The following is a 20,467-nucleotide window of genomic DNA, read 5'->3' on the forward strand; positions in this document are numbered from 1 at the left end:
AAAAGGAAAAAAGCGATAAGAGAAAATAAAATAAAAGAGTAAGAACAGCGGAAGCAAAGTAGAGAGAAGAAAAAGAAACTATCATTTGAGCATTGTAGCTCGTCCCTTCGCATTGTTTCTCAGTCCCCTGTCGCCAAGAGTCCAGAACTGTCAGAGCCTCCTGCTCTGTGAATACTAATTTGGAGTGTCCACCCTTGATAATTTTTAGGCGACCGGGTTCCTAAAGATAGACCTGTGCTCCTCCAGCTTTCAAAGAATCGATAAACTGGCGTAGTTTCCCTCGCCTATCTATTGTAGCCTTACAAAAGTCAGATCTGGCAAATATTGAGAATGAATCTAAACATATTGGGGAAGTAGGCCGGGCCTTGATAGCCACAGCCTGCCTAAATAAAAGATTTCCAAAATAGATTAGGATAGGCCTAGGAACGCGACCAGGAGGCATATTAGTGATCAGCGGTAACCTATGTGCACGTTGAACTTGACTGTCCCAATCCCAATAGGCTAAGTCTGAAAACTTTTTGGGAAAAGGTTTACAGTGTATGCCCGACAGTCCGCGCCTTCTGATCCTTCTGGTACACCAAACACTCAAAGATTATTGCGCCGTTGGCGATTCTTCAGATCCTCAATCTTTTGTTGCATAGACTTGAGCTGAATATCATGCACCTCTGTAAGTTTAGCTGTCTGCTTATATGATCTTCTGTATCAGCTACCCTCTGCTGCAGCTCAGTGAGATCAAATGTAAGAGAGCCTATCTGGCTCTTACCCTTAGACAGAGATTGCTTGTTTGAAGAGCTATCAGGCTTGGGCGTAATAATCTTGAGCCTCCGTCCTCTGTACTTGCAGCGCCTGTAGGATTTCTATCAATGATTTCTGGTCAGATATCAGGCCAGATATTGGCTGTATATCAATTCAACCATCCCCTCCTGTAGCCGTAATAGCAACTGAGGAAGTCAAAGGAAGAACAGGCGAAGATAATGTCGGACCACCAGTACCCCTGTCCACTGATACTGTAGTTGCCTTGTGCAAAAGTTGCATTTCCTTGTACAACAGCCAAAGAGTCTGGAGGAGTTTGTTTAGATTGAAGAACCGTACCAGCGCTGGAGCCGGAAAGCCGTGAGATTATTTTCCTAACTTCTCCCTTCTTAGTAACCCATTTACGAAGAGGGCTACTGGTTACTGCTACTTTACCAGAGCTATCATCGTGTTGTTTATAAGATCCCTTCTTTTTGTATGATTTCTGAGCTTTAGGCTTTGCACCGCTTTTATTATGCTTGGCCCCATCTTCATTTTACTCCATGAAACATTCCACACAGTTAATAGTTATCCAAACATTGCTGGTTGTGTTAGTAGTGTGAGAGCCTTCCTTAGCCCCAGAGGAGTTTTCTAACAGGTCAGTATTCATAGCAAGTAAAGGGTGGTCAGCATGTTCTAGCTAGCTATTGCACAGCAGCTGCTTTCCTGTACATGCCAGTTTCAGCAGATAAGATGTCTACATTCTCTCTCAATACAGCCATTTTGTCTAAGCCCCCACAGATACCAGCTTCCAGCGGGGTTACTAACGCCAGCTGATCCTGTGAAGCGAGGGTTATAGTAGTATTAGATTGTTCAGAACTATGAGTAGCAGATTGAACGTTAGGGGTGGAAAGGTCTTTACTTGAACTGTCACCGCCAACAGCCCTGTCCATCCCCACCAGAAACTGAGATAGTTCCACTCCCTGTGTATCATTCCCGTTCTGAACCTTGACCTGAAGGTCTGACAACAATCCAGAGTCAGTAGGTGATTCTGCATTCTCCTGTCCCTTTTCGCCTCCAGGTGGCTTTACTGCTCCAATTAGCGCACTCTCCATGTCAACCTCCGGTGGGTGAACAGTTGGCCCCCCCGGGTTAATTACTGCAGAAGCCTTTGCAGATTGCAAAACCTACTTAATGGGGCGACCTACCCGTGAAGCAGAGGGCGTTGAGCCACTTTTTACAGGCAGAAGAAAGGAACACTCTTCTCCGGAATAATGACAGCTTCCCCGGCTCCAGCCCCCAGCGCTACTGCAGCAGAGCGAGAACCAGCGCATCCGCCCCTCTGGATGTTCCCCTTCGGTGGCCCCATTACTTTCATATGCGTAAGATAGGGCAGCCTGGTGAGCAAGCCGTCATGTTAAAACTGAGTCGAGAGCCAGCTAAAATCCCCCAGATGTCCGCTAACAAAGAGTAAAACACAGAGCTAAACTCGAGCAGCCAGCAGAATTTTGTGAGCCGGGCCAAAATATCTTTTCTCCATCGATTAAAAAAAAAAAAAAAAGATTCTTTCCTTAGTGCCTCATGTTAGTTTGAAACTGTGCTTTTTCCTTTTCCTTCCATTTATAGCGCTAGCATAACACTACATGCCAAGCGCCGGTATGAAAAACAGGAGCAGCTCTGCATACGATCCTCCGAGCGGTGGACTCAGCCCGCCATCTTTCTTTCCCGCGTCAACTTTCAACATGTGTGAAAAGTTTTAAGAAAATCGAACAAGCCATTGAGAATGCTACAGGAATGGCATACTTTAATTCGAAGCGTCATTCAGAGGATGTTTTTGGTGTTAGCCCAGCCAAGTTAGTCGCTTTCCTTGCACAGCATAGTGGACTCTCGATTGCTCGAAGGCATAATGTGGCATATACAAGTAGAAGTTTGTCCCAAACAGAACATTCTTATTCACAACCAGAAAAATAAAGTTTATCCGTAGTTATGGGCTTGTGAACATTTCCATGTACTCCTGTACAGAAAACCTTTTACGTTGGTAACTGATCATCAAGTTTTACTGACTATATTTGGCAATCCAAAGGCCAAAATACCTCTTCACATTGTACAATGGGGACTACCTTTATAACAGTGTAATTATACTACTGTGCATCATCCATGGAAGGGTCAGAGACCTGTTGACTGCTTTTCCAGAGTGCCTATATAAGGTCACGATACTCCATCAAAGACAGCTGAGGCCTATTTTAACTTCATTGTAAAATCAAACATACCAGCTGCCATTTCATTAGCCCAGATTATCCCTGCTACGAGCCACGATAGACATGGTAAAGTTGAAGGATATCATTTCACATCACTGATGGAACCAGCTCACTAGACCGCTCATCAGTGATGGGGAATATCAAAAATAAAAAAAAAATTCAGTGATGAACTGTCCATATCTCGGGAAGGAGTTATACTATGAGGGTCAAGAATTCTGATTTCGGAGAGTCTGTGACAGAAAATAATGGTGATAGCACATGAAGGACATCGTGAAATCATTTACACAAAATGAGCTTTTCGAGACCAAGTTTGGTTTACTTATCTTGATGATAGGGTTGAAAGGGAATGAAAGGCCTGTCCCCTATGTAACTGCCTTTCTATGAAAACTATTCAACACATCTTGAACATGTCAGAACTCCTAAAGCATTTTTCGTATTTCTGTGATTTTACTCAGTGTTTTTATCTTGTTATAAAATTGTATATTCTTTGATCAATCTTATGTCATTGAGTGAATTATCAATCAACGGAATCACCTTTGCACATCTTAGCGATATATCCAATTGCTAATACTTGACTGTTTCATGTACTTGTAGTTTGTATCAAAATGATTGTCTTATATATGTAGTCTTTGTGAGTAAATTAAATATCCACCATGACTATCAAATTGGTTATGAAACTACAAAAATAAAAATGAAATATTAAAATAAAAATATTAAATTTCCAATTGTTTAAGTTACATTATTGTATTGAAAAAAATTATGGTTTGTTTTGTATCTCTGAAGTTGCCACGTTTTGTGTAACTTTATCTTTGCACTTAGCCTGGTGCAACCGTCACTCTTTACATACATAGAACTCCTAAAGCATGCATGGGAGAGACTAGTCAATTACTTTTTTGGTCCACTCAACTGTGGACATCACCTGCTGGTGATTATGCTTGAATACTCCAGAATTCCATTAATTGAAGATCTTTCCTCAACTACTCAAGAGCGAGTCATTGAAACAATAGATGGCATCTTTGCAACATAGGGTCTTCCGGCCATAGTGAAGCCTGATAATAGCCCGCCTTTTAACAGACAAGAGTTTAAAGATTTTTTGGAGCATTTGGATAGTAGGCAAAGGCCAACGGACTTCTTGAGCATTTTATAAGTACGCTAAAATAAGCAGTGCAGTATGCTACTCTCGAGAAGCTCGATTTGAAAATGGTGCTGAATTCTACCTTCAACACCCCACTTGACTAGAGGTGAAAGTCCCACAACATTAATGTTCAGGAGAGCAATATACACCAATTTACCTCAATGAACCAATCAGAGAAAGAAAGATGAGACAGAAACTAATCAGAACGACTTGGTTAACAAACAAAATATGAAAGCAGATGCTGACAAGAGACGACATGTGAAAAACATCGTCTTTAAGAAAGGAGATCCTGTGCTCACATGACAAATGCGGAGAAGAAAATCTGATACTCCATTTAATGCGGAACCTTTTCAAGTGGTGTCTACTAAAGAACACATGGTGATTGCCCGCCGCCCTGGGTCCAGAGTCTCTTTTCATTTCAGGCACTTAGCTAATCATTCAACAGATCTAACTGTTGAAGGAGAGATTGGGTCTAAAACATCAGTGACAGCTGTTGCATCTACACCGGTGATGCAGCTCCTGGACAGTGGTGGTGACAGTTCCCAGTTTCCAAGAACAAGATTGGGTCGATCAATCAAAGCGACAAAAAGATTGACTGAAGAGATTTAATTCTACATGTTTATATATGTCTATTTTGTAAAAAACATTATTCTTTATTTAACCGAGGGGGAGATGCAGTGTCTTGCAAGTTAGAAATGATGGAACCCTTTTTGCTCCTGATAGACTCCATAGAATGTAAGTGTTAAAGCAGAATGCAATGAAGATTGTTTTAGAATGTTACACGCAGATGAGTAAAGACATGTAATACTAAGCTCAGTGTGTGGCGTTGTCATTGCCGGCTACCTAGACTGAAGAGGACGCTACAGTGAAGACCTGGGTAGGCCTTATAATTTTGGTCAACCCTGAGACTGTGAGTATGTACATCTGTAGTGATTACTGAAAGTGTGTGCTTTACTGTATTATACCCTAGGTGTGACATCTGCACCATACTACAGTTGAACCATAGTTAGGCCTAGAGACCTGTCAACGTACCAATATTATGGGAAAGCAGGATACCGACTGCAGATCTTACAATAATTCCTACATGTCTGCAGTTCGTTTGGTACTTCAAGAGTCACCATTTTTGTCTGACTTATGAGATTCGGGCCTTTGAATCACGCTAATTGGCCAAGTAATTACACTGCTGGCCAGCTGGAGGATAAAAGGCCCATGCTCACAATAGAGACATTAGCTAGTAATTAGGTCTACTCCTAGGAGAGGAGACGGTTGGACAGAATCTGCATGTGCTAATTCATTTTCACATTACACCTGGCCTGCGAAGGCTTAACCCCACAGTAACAAAGGGGGTTAGCCAGACCCCTGCAGCCATTCACAGAAGAAGCTGCCCTTGGGACTTTTGGTGGGAAGGGACCAGGCAGCTGTGGCAGTTTTTTAAAAGATATTTTCATTCATTTATATCTTAATACACAGATAGGCATTTTCCAGGCAACAGGGAAAAGGTATTGCCAACACCCCTTTAGCTGTGCATCAGTCTTTGTACAAAGAAAAACAAACCAGTAAACAACAATCTCATGCCAGAGATATTGGCTGGAGGCATTCTTTGACTAGTATAGTCCCCTCATTGAGGTCCAAGGGGTTTTGCAAATCTCCATTTCATGTCTTCTACATCTCACTTGATATAACTGCCCATGTAGCAACATCACAATATGCAACATCAATTCTTGACAGCATGGCTAGTCAATGAACTATGGCAGTTAGGGGCAAGGCTAGGGATATTAGAATATTAGAGAAGGTATTGCAACAGGCCATCTGACGGCACCATCTTCGAAATTTCCATATATTTTATACACAAGGGATAGGGCAGGAATGGAGTTATGATGTGCCACCATATGGTTGGGCAGAGGTACCTAGATTCTGGAACTTTTCATCCCTTCTTAAAAAACACTACATAAGGGAGAGTCTTTTGAGAACAGATTGTAATAGGGGGAAGCAACATCTGAGGAATGCTCCATTTGAGAAGGGAAGACAAATGGCCCCAGTGCAAAGATGGATTTAAGGAGTTCTAATTTCTGTTAGACTAGTTAGTCCAGAGCCAGTGGTGCTTACTCTATACACCCTCTGAGGCCAGCATGCTCACAGGATGCTGGCTCCATTATACCTTCTGATAAAAGGGCCTTCTAAGAGAGACCCTGAAGCGTTGCCCATCAATATTCTGTCAACTGGTCTTGTAGAAGTGTGACCTCCAGAAGGAGGCGATCCTTGACTTCCGCTGACCAAAGTGTCCTGCAATTGATCCAAGAAGGCCACAGGACATGGAAGGTGCAGGCAGGGAGGACACTCTGCCCTGGGGTACTGGGCGTGCTGTTGAGGAAGCCCCCAGGCCCCGAAGTAGTGACTAGCACCCAGACAGGAGATAGGTCCTGTGAGAGGAGGGAGAACAATTGCAAATTTTGGAGGAAGAGGCCTGAAGACACCACTCTGGATGGCTGGGACGCACTCCTGGGAACAAAACTCAACTTTCCCACAGTAAATCATCACAGATATTAAAGAAAGCCACTGTAGGAAGCAACCATCCTTAATGGTTATAATGGCGTTGCATTGGTTTATGATGACATATTTCAGCTTTTTTAATTTGGTAACACAGTAACAAAGCCAGTCGGCCAGTCTTTTAATTACCACAACACATTACATTGTGTACAGAGTGTGGGGTGTATCATGGTAGATTTCAGGGTCTGCTAAGGGTGTGAACTTTTAAGAGGGTAGCACCATAGGTATTTCCACCTGTAATAAATGTATATATTTCTGAATTAATGCATAGCATTGAATAGTGTGTGCGTAAAAAGTACTTTCCCTTTTTTGAAGTAAAAGCACTTACTGGCCCACACCACATATCTTGTAGGAGGAGTAGGCCTTGGACTGCTCTGCCTCACTACTCTGAGAGAGTCAAGTGCTACAAAGAGGGACTTGGTTCCCAGTAGACAGAAGGTGGCAAAATATTTACTTGTTAAAGACCCATATCCTTTGCAACTAATAACCCACTTTCTTACTCATATATTACAACATGCAATACCTCTCATATCTAAAATTGTATTTTCTGTAGGAAGAAGATGAAGAGGTTTCCTGACAATCAATCAATCAATCAATCATGAAATTTGTAAAGCGCCCTACATAACAGTGAGGGTCTCAAGGCGCATGGGGGTGCTGCTACTGCTCGAAGAGCCAGGTCTTGAGTAGTCTCCTGAAGGTAAGTAGGTCTTGGGTCTGCCGTAGGAGGATGGGGAGTGTGTTCCAGGTCTTGGCGGCGAGGAAGGAGAACGATCTGCCACTGGCGGTCGTTCTTCGGATACGGGGGACGATAGTGAGGGCGGGGTCGGCGGAGCGGAGCTGGCGGTTTGGGGTGTAGAAGGTGAGTCGTCTGTTGAGGTAAGCTGGTCTGGTGTCTTAGAGTGCCTTGTGTGCATGGGTGAGGAGTTTGAAGGTGATCCTCTTGTTGACAGGCAGCCAGTGTAGGTCTCTCAGGTGGGGTGTGATGTGGCCGTGTTGAGGGATGTCGAGGATCAGGCGGGCAGAGATGTTCTGTGTGCATTGCAGTCATTTCAGCAGTTTGGCCGGGGCTCCCGTGTAGAGGGCGTTTCCGTAGTCCAGCCTGCTGCTGATGAGGGCCTGGGTGACCGTTCTTCTTGTGTAGGTTGGGATCCACCTGTAGATTTTCCGGAGCATGCGGAGGGTGTTGAAGCAGGAGGATGAAACGGCATTGACTTGCTTGGTCATGGAGAGTGTTGAGTCGAGGATGAAACCCAGGTTGTGTGCGTGGTCGGTGGGTGTTGGTGCTACTCCCAGGGCGGTTGGCCACCAGGGGTCGTCCCAGGCTGAGGGGGTGGAGCCAAGGATGAGGACCTCCATCTTGTCCGAGTTCAGCTTCAGATGGCTGTTGTTCATCCATTCAGTGACGGCTTTCATTCCTTCGTGGAGGTTGGTTTTGGCGGTGAGGGGGTCCTTGGTGAGGGAGAGGATCAGCTGTGTGTCGTCGGCGTAGGAGACGATGTTGTGCAGTCTGGCGACATGGGCGAGCGGGGCCATGTAGATGTTGAACAATGTCGGGCTGAGGGATGATCCTTGGGGTATGCCGCAGATGATCTTGGAGGCCTCGGACTGAAAAGGGGGGAGGCGGATGCTCTGGGTTCTGCCGGAGAGGAAGGAGGTGGTCCATTTCAGAGCCTTGTCTCAGATCCCAGCGTTGTGGAGGCATTTGCGTAGGGTGCGGTGGCAGACAGTGTCGAAAGCAGCTGATTGGTCCAGGAGGATGAGAGCCACAGTTTCGCCTTTGTCCAGCAGGGCCCTGATGTCGTCGGTGGTGGCGATGAGGGCGGTTTCGGTGCTGTGGTTGCTGCGGAATCCGGACTGGGACGGGTCCAGGATGTTGTTCTCCTCGAGGTAGCGGGTCAGCTGTTGTTGACGTCTTTCTCGATGACCTTTGCCGGGAATTAGAGCAGTGAGATGGGCCAGAAGTTCTTGAGGTCTCTCGGGTCTGCCCTGGGTTTCTTGAGCAGGGCGTTGATCTTGGCGTGCTTCCAGCTCTCCGGGAAGGTCGCGGTCTCGAAGGAGATGTTGATGGCCTTGCGGAGATGGGGTGCGATGGTGGTGCTGGCTTTGTTGACGATGTGGTGTGGGCATGGGTCTGAAGGGGAGCCGGAGTGGATGGTGTTCATGATCTTGATGGTCTCGTCGTCGTTGATGTGGGTCCAGGTGAGCAGGGGGTCGCTGTGGGTGGTGGCCGTGGGGTCTGAGGTGTCGTTGGTTGTTGGGGAGGTCAGGTTGTCGAAGCTGTCGTGGATGTCGGCTATCTTGCAGTGGAAGAAGGTGGCAAGGGAGTTGCACAGGTCTTGTGATGGTGGGAAGTCGTTGGGGTTGGAGAGTTCCTTCACGATGTTGAATAGCTCTTTGCTGTTGTGTGCGTTGTTGTCGAGGCGGTCCTTGAAGGAGGTCCTCTTGGCGGCTCTGATGAGGTGATGGTGTTGGCGCATGTCGTGCTTGTGGGCTTCTTGGTTCTCCGGTGTCTGTTTGCGGTGCCATTTCTTCTCTAGTTTTTGGCAGGTTTGTTTGGAGGTCTGGAGATCTGCAGAGAACCAGCTGGTATTCTTGGTGGTGTGTCTGTTGAATGATTTCTTGAACGGGGCGAGAGTGTTGGCGCAGTCGTCGATCCAATGCCTGAGGTTGCTGGCGGCGGTGTCGGGGTAGGTGGGGTTGGTGGGTGGGCATCAGGCGAGGGCGGTGTTTAGCTGGTCTTCAGTGATTTTGCTCCAGCTGCGGTGGGGGACCTGTTGGGTGCGGTGGTGCGTGGTGTGTTTCTGGAAGGTGAAATGGATGCAGCGATGGTCGGTCCAGTGGAGTCCAGTGGTATGGCTGAAGGAGACGTGGGGGCTTGCGAAGAAGATGGGGTCAAGCGTGTGGCCAGCGGAGTGGGTGAGCGCAGTGACGAGCTGTCTGAGTCCGAGGTTGGTGAGGTTTCGGTCAGGGTGGTGGAGTTGGTGTCGTTGTTGTTCTTGAGGTAGAAGTTCATGTCCCCGAGGAGGATGTAGTCCATGGAGGCGAGGGCGTGCGTGCTGACGAAGTCGGCGATGGAGTCACTGAACTGAGGCCGGGGGGTCTGTAGATCAGGGTTCCTCTGAGCGTGGTGTTGGGATCAGTGTGGATCTGGAATTGCAGGTGTTCGGCGGTGCTGAGGGAGTCATCGGAGTTGGTCGAGACCTTGAGGGTGGTCTTGTGAATGATGGCGAGTCCACCTCCTACTCCATTGGTGCAGTCTCTGCGGGTGATCTTGTAGCCGTCCGGGATGGCTATGGCGATGTCGGGTGCCGAGAAGTCGTTCATCCTGGTCTCTGTCAGGAAGGCTACGTCCGGGGAGGATGTGTTGAGCAGGTCCCAGAGTTCGACGGCTTGTTTGCGTGCGGAGCGGGTGTTCAGTAGTATGCATCTGAGGTGGTTGCGTCCTGTCCTGGTGGGCGGGTTGAAGGCTCGGAGGCTGGTGAAGCTGCCGTTCCGACATGAGAAGGGTCCTTTGGTGCGCTTCGGGCGGCCAGGAAGCAGGTGTGCGGTCGTCCGGTGTTGAGTGTGTGTAGGGTGTTGGCCTTGTAGCAGTGTCGGGTGTCCTGGTGTTTGTGGGGGCCAGGGGTTCTGGCGCTGGGTGCGGTCCAGGCACGGATGGGCGCAGACAGGCTTGCCTTAGGCGTGCATTCGGTGCGCCAGCGGCGCGCCCGGCCACCATAAGAAGGGGAGGTTGGAGGGAGGAGCAACTGGGAGGTGGGAGCAGACGAATGGGAGAGCGGGGGGGCGTGGCCGCAGGTGACGCAGTGGTGGGAAAAACGGGATGGCGGGAAAACGGGAGTGAGGAACGGCAAGGGGTACAGAAGGCAAAAAGGGCAAAAAAGGCAGATGGTCACAGTAATGTCACAGGAGGGAAGGAGAAATAACAAAATAAGACAATAAAACAAATAAGCAAATTACAGAGAACACGAAGGCAAAAAGGGTAAAAAAGGCAGAAGGGCACAGTAATGGCACAAGAGGGAAGGAGGAATAACAAAATAAGGCAATAAAAGCAAATAAAGCAAATTACAGAGAACACGAGCAAGAGCAGACCTTTGGCCTACCACTGGCCACCAGGGATGATGCGCAGGCGGTAGCCTGCGGGTGGAGGAGGGCCTCGAACTCCATCAGCAGCAGCGGCAGCTGGGCTAAGGGCATGGGCACACAGGTGGTGCTGTGCAGCGTGGGGAGCGACCTGCCTAAAAAGGGTAAAGGGTCACCCATCAAATGAAATGTATGGCTATGTCTGATTCTGCCAACAGCGAGGCATAACTGGCAAAGGGTCAAGGGTTGCCCATCAAATGAAATGTTTGGCTATGTCTGATTCTGCCATGAGCGAGGCATAACGGGCATGAACATCAATTTTCTTATCCCTACTGATTTCAAAGGTGTGCAAGGCTATCAGGAACCCGCCTATGCACATGGAGGTGTATACATATTTATTCTTTGCTACGCCGGTGCCTAAAAATTACAGCCCAACTCCACCATAGGATACTCAGATTAAGCGATGTCCCATCACATGTCCCATCACATTTGTCACCTCATGGCCAAATAAAACTAGCTTACAGCATAGCTAGAGAAACAATAAAGTGAATGATTAAATCCTTGCCACTGGTAAGTACTGAGGCAGCATTACAGCCTATCATTATTTGCTTACTGTGCCATTCCAGAAAGGGAGCAGCCATAGGCAAATAGCCTTATTCCAGCTTCAATGTCCCCTCTAAATCATGATCAGTGTTAGATATTGTCAGCCTTAGGGTGGTCTTCTCGCCAAAATGTTTTGCCTTTACCCGCCTATTTCGCTGAATTTGTTTGGTTAACCATTGCTCCCCAGTTCTGAAATTCTTGTGCGCACTCTCTAAAACGTGGCAAAATGGGCTTACACGTGAATGGCATATTTAATTTACTTATTGATCCCAAGTAAAGTGTTATACTATATACCCAGGGTCTGTAAATCATATGCTAGTGGGCCTGCAGCACTTATTGTGCCACCCACTTAAGGAGCCCCTTAAAACATTTTCCAGGTCTGGCAGTGCCGCCTGAAGGTAGTTTTAAATTGCCAATTTTCCTTTGGCAAAAGAACGCCCTTGCTAAGCCTTAAACTTCCCTTTTATTACATATAAATCACTCATAAGGTAGGCCCTAGGTAGCCCATAGGGCAGGGCGCATTGTAATTAAAAGGTTGGACATGTACTCTTATGTTTTACATGTCCTGATAGTGAAAAACTCACAAATTCGTATTTTACTACTGTGAAGCCGACCTCTCCCAAAGGATATTTTTAGGTTACCTTATTACATTTAATAAGAGCTAATTTTTGATTGGGAGGATGAAAGGATTTCATGTTTGATGTCTCAGAAATTGTAATATAAAGTCTTATTTAATGGGAAAGTCAGATTTTAAGTTACAGTTTTGAAAATGTCATGTTTAGAAAGTTGGCATTTTCCTGCCCTAACTATTTGGTGCCTGTAGCCTGTTCCTGGGTCACATGGCTGGGTGCAGTTGGCAGTTAAACTTTGTTGATTCCTCCCAGATGGCTACACAATAGAAGGATTAGATGTGCCTGGATGGGCCGTCACTGGCTGGATGGGAGGCAGGCTGTTCCCTGCCTTCATGCAAAGAACTTCACACCACTTCGTTGTTCATGGAGCCAGCCTGGAGTCAGCGGTACAGACGTGAGTCCCGTGCTCTCCATGAAACTGGAATCAAGCTATCCTTGCTGAAGAGGGGTGAAACCCCGAAACCGGTCCTAGGATGCTTGGTTCCAGTCCAGGGAGGACCTGGCTTGGCAGTTTGGGCTGGACTGTTCCCATGAGGCACAGGGTCAGACTGATTTGCATATGGCCATGTGTGAACTGGGGTGGCAGAGTGGGCTAAAGAACGGTGATGGATTAAACCCAGATCAGGTGACTGGGGGTGAGTGTTTGCAATGTTCAACACTCCGTCCATCATTTCCTTTGGTTTTTGCTTTGTTCGCCATAAGTTGGCAGGGTATGCTCAGACGTGAGTCCCTTGCTCACTTTGCCACTGGATTCAAGCAAGCCTGGCTGAAGACGGCTGGAATGCCAGAAACCGATACTAGGAAGCTTGTTTCCGGTCCAGGGAAGACATGGCTTGGCAGTTCGGGCTGGACTGTTCCCATGAGGCACAGGGTCAGACTGATTTGCATATGGCCATGTGTGAACTGGGGTGGCAAAGTGGGCTAAATAACGGTGATGGATTAAACCCAGATAAGGTGAATGGGGGTGAGTGTTTGCAATGTTCAATACTCCGTCCATCATTTCCTTTGGTTTTTGCTTTGTTCGCCATAAGTTGGCAGGGTATGCTCAAACGTGAGTCCCTTGCTCACTTTGCCACTGGATTCAAGCAAGCCTGGCTGAAGACGGCTGGAATGCCAGAAACCGGTCCTAGGAAGCTTGTTTCCGGTCCAGGGAAGACATGGCTTGCAGTTCGGGCTGGACTGTTCCCATGAGGCACAGGGTAAGACTGATTTGCATATGGCCATGTGTGAACTGGGGTGGCAGAGTGGGCTAAAGAACGGTGATGGATTAAACCCAGATCAGGTGACTGGGGGTGAGTGTTTGAAATGTTCAACACTCCGTCCATCATTTCCTTTGGTTTTTGCTTTGTTCGCGATAAGTTGGCAGGGTATGCTCAGACGTGAGTCCCTTGCTCACTTTGCCACTGGATTCAAGCAAGCCTGGCTGAAGACTGCTGGAATGCCAGAAACCGATACTAGGATGCTTGTTTCCGGTCCAGGCAAGACATGGCTTGGCAGTTCGGGCTGGACTGTTCCCATGAGGCACAGGGTCAGACTGATTTGCATATGGCCATGTGTGAACTGGGGTGGCAGAGTGGGCTAAATAACGGTGATGGATTAAACCCAGATCAGCTGACTGGGGATGAGTGCTTGCAATGTTCAACACTCCGTCCATCATTTCCTTTGGTTTTTGCTTTGTTCCCCATAAGTTGGCAGGGTATGCTCAGACGTGAGTCCCTTGCTCACTTTGCCACTGGATTCAAGCAAGCCTGGCTGAAGACGGCTGGAATGCCAGAAACCGGTCCTAGGAAGCTTGTTTCCGGTCCAGGGAAGACATGGCTTGGCAGTTCGGGCTGGACTGTTCCCATGAGGCACAGGGTCAGACTGATTTGCATATGGCCATGTGTGAACTGGGGTGGCAGAGTGGGCTAAAGAACGGTGATGGATTAAACCCAGATCAGCTGACTGGGGGTGAGTGCTTGCAATGTTCAACACTCCGTCCATCATTTCCTTTGGTTTTTGCTTTGTTCGCCATAAGTTGGCAGGGTATGCTCAGACGTGAGTCCCTTGCTCACTTTGCCACTGGATTCAAGCAAGCCTGGCTGAAGACGGCTGGAATGCCAGAAACCGGTCCTAGGAAGCTTGTTTCCGGTCCAGGGAAGACATGGCTTGGCAGTTCGGGCTGGACTGTTCCCATGAGGCACAGGGTCAGACTGATTTGCATATGGCCATGTGTGAACTGGGGTGGCAGAGTGGGCTAAAGAACGGTGATGGATTAAACCCAGATCAGGTGACTGGGGGTGAGTGTTTGCAATGTTCAACACTCCGTCCATCATTTCCTTTGGTTTTAGCCTGGAGTAAGGGCAGGGGAATCAGAAAACTCTGAGCACGTCAAAGGGAATTCTCTAGCATCTTTTCTTACTTTAAAGAAGGTACAAGGCATAAAAATAGGACCCTCATACCCACACTTCAGTTCGCTTTCTGGATCTGCAGAAGGACTCTGAGAGGACTGCCTGCTGCTGTGTGCTTCAGAAGATTGCTTTGCTGAACCTTCTGCTGCCTACAGCCTGCCTTTTACCTTCAAGGGCCTGCCCTGCTGATTGAGCCCTGTTCCACTTCTTGAACCCAGGACTGCCAGAGTAACTCAAAGGGCTAATTTGCTGGCATCCTGATCAGAGCCTTAGGGACAGAAAAGGCTCCAGCCATCTTAAACCCACACCTATACCGAGCCTGAGTGAGCCCCAACTCTCCAAGTGGCGCCTCCCCAGTTCTTCTGAACCCTTGGAAGTGGTGCTAAATGTGCCCAAATAGTCAAAATGCTAAACTTGAGACTGGAAATATTTGGCTAAAACTGCTCGGAGAACCAAGAGGGGACCCGAACCAACCAGTGTTACTTTTATATGGCAAAAATACCCTTTGGACGTGAGGATGAATTTTGCACTAACAAATAGCTCTAAATGCAACAGAACATGAATAGCAGCGCGCAGCTGCTCGCACTCACTAAATATGCCCTTGGGTTGTTTTTTTTGCCCCAGCTTACTCCCGGCATTTAGCATTAGCTACAAAGTGCAAAATGTCTCCTCACGTCCAAAATGGATGCGAGGATGAATTTTGCACAAAGAAAATAGCGCTAAATACAAAACAACATGAAGAGAAGTGCCAACGACCACTTACGCTCACTAAATTCATTGTGTTTGTGCTAATTTTCCCCCCATATTACTCTTAGTTAGATGAGAAGTCGTAATTGCGTAGTTATTGGTAATTCAGCATTAAGGAATAACGCAGAATTGCAAAAAATACTCCGATTACTCCTGCCTAATTAAAATAGCACCCAGGCCTAAATAAAAACTCCACCCACTGAGCATGCAAGTGGTGTTTACTAAAAGGTCAGGACTGGCTGACAGTGTCACACAAAATGGAGCTACTTACTTCACAGCTATGCTCCACCTCAGGACGTTGCATTGGGCTCATGCAATATTAGGGCCAAATGTATGGTGTGGTGGAGAAGGAGGAGGGGCTAAAATATATTCTTATAATGAGTCAAAGCAGTAACCTTCCAAAATGTGAATTGACTTGGCATTGAACCTTTAGATCGCATTATATAGCTGTTATCATTCATTTACCATGTTTGATTTCCTTATATTTAGACCTTGTAAATTTGCTGGCGAGCTCTCTGAGTAGCAGCTGGAATACTGGGACCTTAATTCACCCCATCTCAGCTCTTTAAAGCAACCAATCTCAGCCACATTGTTCTCTAAATCTAAACCAGCTGCCATTTAAAATAAGCAGAAAATGCATGAAACGGATTTTTTTTGTAATTTAAGGATAATTAAACTGCAAACACAATCAGTCTCGGACAGAAATGACTAAGCCTATTTGCGGTGATCTCAATTAAACATGGAATGAAACTAAAAAAAAATCATACAGTTGGCTTGGAGCATGCAGGCTTAATTGGTGTTCTTCTTCCTGTAAAATAAAGTGTGGAAAGCTTAATCTGCCTCTGTATAATGTGCATTGATTATATTGCATTCATTTGTAAAACATCAGTAACTGTGCAATGCAATGTGATTTGTGGGATGAAATGGATACAAGTCAACATTAATTGGAAATGTAAACGCTGGCAAGCAAAATAATGTGCTCCCCCTTCCAAAACTGTTTCTATTGTCATTGCAAAAAAGCTGAACAAGCATTTACTGTGCACCAACTAACTTTATTAGCATGCAAAGTTTTTATTATGCATGGAATCATGCAGAGTTTTCAGTTTCTGGCCCATCCCAAATTTGCAGAGTTTCCCACTTTCTAAGTTTTTCCTCTAAGGCTGGCACTTAATATTTCCACGTTGATGCTTCTAATAAGGTCCTGTCTTCAGAGGAGTTCACTTCAACACTCCTTTCCTCATGACCTTGGAAATTGTTAAGTACCACTGTGTAGTGTTACGAGAGTAGCACATAGACATGGTCGGATACCTAGTAATGTATTTACCTAATGTACTTTCAGCCTCTCGTATGTCTTATCCGGAGTGTATCGACAACTGAGCAATATCATCTGTAAGGATGCTCACGATACTTGTGTAATATCCGTAGACCTATGTATAAGTATTGTGTTCAATGCAGATTGTAACTCATTGCTCCTTCTTATGTAAAATTTGAATAAAAATTTGTTAAAAAAAAAAAAAAAAGTACCACTGTGTAGTGTGGTAGTGCTCTTTGAAGAGCTGTACCTTCAGCTTTTTTGAATGAATGAAATACTTGGGGCAAACATACACCAAGGAAGCCTCCTGGCGCTAGTAGAGTGATAGATGAAAGAAAGGAGTGAAATAATAACAGTGTCTTTCTAAACTGCTGGAGGGTTGGAGTCTTTCTGATGTCAATGAGGGGGTGGGGGGGGGGGGGGAGTAGGGGCGTTCCAGATCCTTGCTGTGAAGAAAGCCTTTATTTTATCTTTAGGTCGAGCATTCGAAACCTCTTGTATATATTTATATACTTTAGTATATACTTATATGTGTATGTACTTTATGGGCTCTGGAGATCAGCCCTAGGACTTGTCTGCTTCCGCCTAGGGACTTTCTTTTCTGTTCATTAGCCTCTAATTAACTGTCTTGATAGAAAATGACCAGCAGAGGTCAGTAAAATACCAGAATTGCTTACTGCTGAGGGACTTTCTTTTTTTAAAATTTTTAATGGCAACTGCCTCTATTTAACTTTCTTGATAGAAAACGACCAGCAGAGGTTAGTAAAATACCAGAATCACTTTAGCGTCCTCTAGATTCCAGTCCATAGAAATTGTCTTCCACGAGCACCCTTAGCCAATAATATTTTTTTCAAATCTTGTATTTTCAGTGATATGACCACCGAAAGCCCTGCTTTGGATTATACCATTTCCCACTGAAAGGCAATATTTCTCTCCATGTGTTCCTGGCGTGTCACACAGTTTGATGTTTACTTTTCCTCCATTTTAAAGAACAGTAGATGTTTCAGCACCCAAGCTGATGTGCTGCATAGCTAAGTACATATAAGGTCCCAAAGGCGAGACGGATTGCATTGCAAATGCTTGTTTTCTCTTCTTGCGCCTTGCGGACATCAATCACCAGAATGCGAAGAAAAATGAGCAATTCAAACATGGACTTGAGAACCCCGTGAGCCCCATACACTTTGCATTTAAAAACTCTGATTTATGGTATGCTGAACTGTGGACCACTCAATCAGATTCGCTGAATTTGAATCCCAGTTTACCAATTTGACCAGATTGCATGATCTTAAACAAATCACTTTATCTGCCTTTAACTCTTCCCCTTCCATTCTTTACCCAAACTACAATTGCTTGCACACTCTAAACAAATGTCCCTATGTTATGTGTTGAAAATTACCATCTTTTATGTGGTGTGCCTCCAGATTTTTGCCTTCACTATTTCTGCTGGCCGTAGAACTTTGGGCACTTTACCCCTGCTAACCAGCGGTAAAGTGCCTGTGCTCACCTGTTCAACAAGATGAAATTGGCCTGCCCTTAATTGATATATTTAACTTATCTATGAGTCCCTAGTTTATGGTACCAAAAGTGAAAAGTGTACCCAGAGACTGGAAGTAATTGTCGCTAGTGAGCTGCAGCACATATTGGGCCACCGACTGCAGGGACAGGGCAAACATGAATGCAGGCCTGCCATGTATAACACAGCGGTGCGCCTTTTAACTGCCAATTCAACCTGTCAGAATAAACCCCTTTCGACAGGTCTAGACCCTCCTTTTAAATATTAATAAGTCACTCCGAATTAGGGCCTAATGTCCATTAAGGAGGAGTACATGGAATTAAAAGTAAGGGCCCGAATATGAGATCGGCAGTCTGAATGCCAGCTCGCAGCTGCAGCAGGACTAAGCACTCTGCTGAGCAGCCGGCCTCCCCGCCTGCCATATTAGGAGTTTCACGCGGGGCTGGCAGTTTCCTGGCGGTGGAGACATGACAGCGGTACGTTTCGCCGCTGGAAACAAGCCTGATGCCAATTCTGCCTACCCTACAGTTCTTCCTGAATGCAGCTACTGCCATATATGTAAGTTTTGTGCCAATGGTGTCTCATAATGTGATGCAAGCCAGTCAGGTGCAATTGTTTTTCATATTTCTAGTTTTGAAGTGTGACATTGCGCAGACCCGACCCGAAGGCATTGAAGAGTTTCACATGTGCATCAATAACAGCACACAAGGGTACAATCACCTGTGGCTCAATAGCTTGTCGGGAACCCCTCCTTAAGCCGCCTCTGCCTCTTACGCTGTCAGAGCAGAAGTATCAGTGGTGGAGGCGGTCTTGTGGCCATGTTCCCAGACACATCATAATCGGGCGGTCAGACTGCCAAGGAGGCAGCAGGAGGACCACGGAAAACATGACAGCTAAGGTGAGCACAAGAGATCTGCACAGAGGAAGAACAGTTCTGCTGTCTTGGTTTTGGGCAGAGAGGGGGCCTATTGTTTTGTTTGCAATAAAACACACAGGAAGTGCTGTAAAAGTGGGTAAGGTCATCTCTGGGAACATTTAACCCATTAGTTAGGAAGTGGCAAGGAGTTTCCTCTACCCACAGGCTGGCAGTGGGCATACATGTGGCATCGCCAGTGCCCTCTTCAGATCACTTCTGGACCTGTGGAAGAATAGAAGAGGACTGGACCTCCATTCTAGAAGAGGACTGAATACTGGACCTGCTCTCCCTTGTGTACCCAAGACAAAGAAATGGACTCCAAAGGTCCAAAGGCTGACCTTCTGTTTAGAATACAGGTACACGCTTCAAGAGGCATTTGCTGCATTCCCCAGCTGAAGGCTCCTAACTGGACCTGACCTGGACCCTGCTACTGGCATCTGCTGTATTGAGCTTTGACCACCAAGTGCTGCCCCCATGTCCCTGGACCCTTGGCTGGTATCTGAGTGTACTCCTCCTAACTAATCCTGAAATCTGGGACTTAGAATCCTTTTGTCAACTGTTTGCTTGGAGGACTGAAGGTTGGCAAGGACCAACCTGCCAAGCTCTTCCAATGAAGGTGCATTGCCGCTGGGGCAAAGATTTAGGTTGCTCCCACTGCGTTCTTCTCCACATTTAGCAAATCTGATTCAGCGTGACTTTGCTTGAGGAGTCCTCTTTGGCTACTGCCTACATCTTTAGCCGCTGGAAGAGTCTAAGCTCCAAAAAGTGACTAAGTCCATAGTTAGATATCTTCACTGAGCAAAGACGCAAAAAGTATCCGGCCGATAAGGGACCTTCTCAGGGTGCAAAATTCTAATTTCTACTGCTTTGAGGTTTCTCTCCAAAAGTCAATGGCTTCGGCAAGACCTCGTCCAGAGGCTATCTGATGAAGTGGAGCCCTCTTTGGCCACAGTCTGCTGCCTTGCCATGTCTGAGGATTTTGGAATTCCATTCCAGAGATTAAGCCAAAGGTAAAACCTTTCACCAGGACGAACCTGGTAATGTATCAGACCCACAGTCATGGATGTGCTTAAGATTTTTGGTGCTATTTTTCACCTTAATGTTTAAAATTAGTAAATCTTGCTCTACTGATTGGATTGTTATCATTTTAATGTCAGTTTATTTATTAAAACGTACCTTCTTTTTCTAAATTGGTTTCGATTTTTCTTGTGTTGTGTTTTCACTTCATTACTGTTTGAGTACTGTATATACTGCCATAGCTACCAGGGGAATGAGCTCGGGTTAATTTAGTGAATTTATTGGTTCACCCTGACAAGGATTGTGGTTGTTATTTGAGGTGGGTACTCACAATCCTAGAATAATACCCCAGTTCCCCACACTATGCATATCTTCGGCAAACAGCCTTTCCTTTTTAGCCAAGAGCCCTTTCCATGTTGTTCTTTTTGAGCAAACCAGGTGTTAAAAGTGAATCTTCGAGACTAATGCAAAACACATTATATGTTAAAAAGCAGAGTGGGTGAAGATGTCACACATGGTACAGGGCTTTGCAATTGTATATATGTACAGACATTTGGAAGACGGCGATTTATTTTACAGATTTGT

The sequence above is a fragment of the Triturus cristatus genome, chromosome 9, assembly GCF_964204655.1.
Source record: "Triturus cristatus chromosome 9, aTriCri1.1, whole genome shotgun sequence".
NCBI classification, from domain to species: Eukaryota; Metazoa; Chordata; class Amphibia; order Caudata; family Salamandridae; genus Triturus; species Triturus cristatus.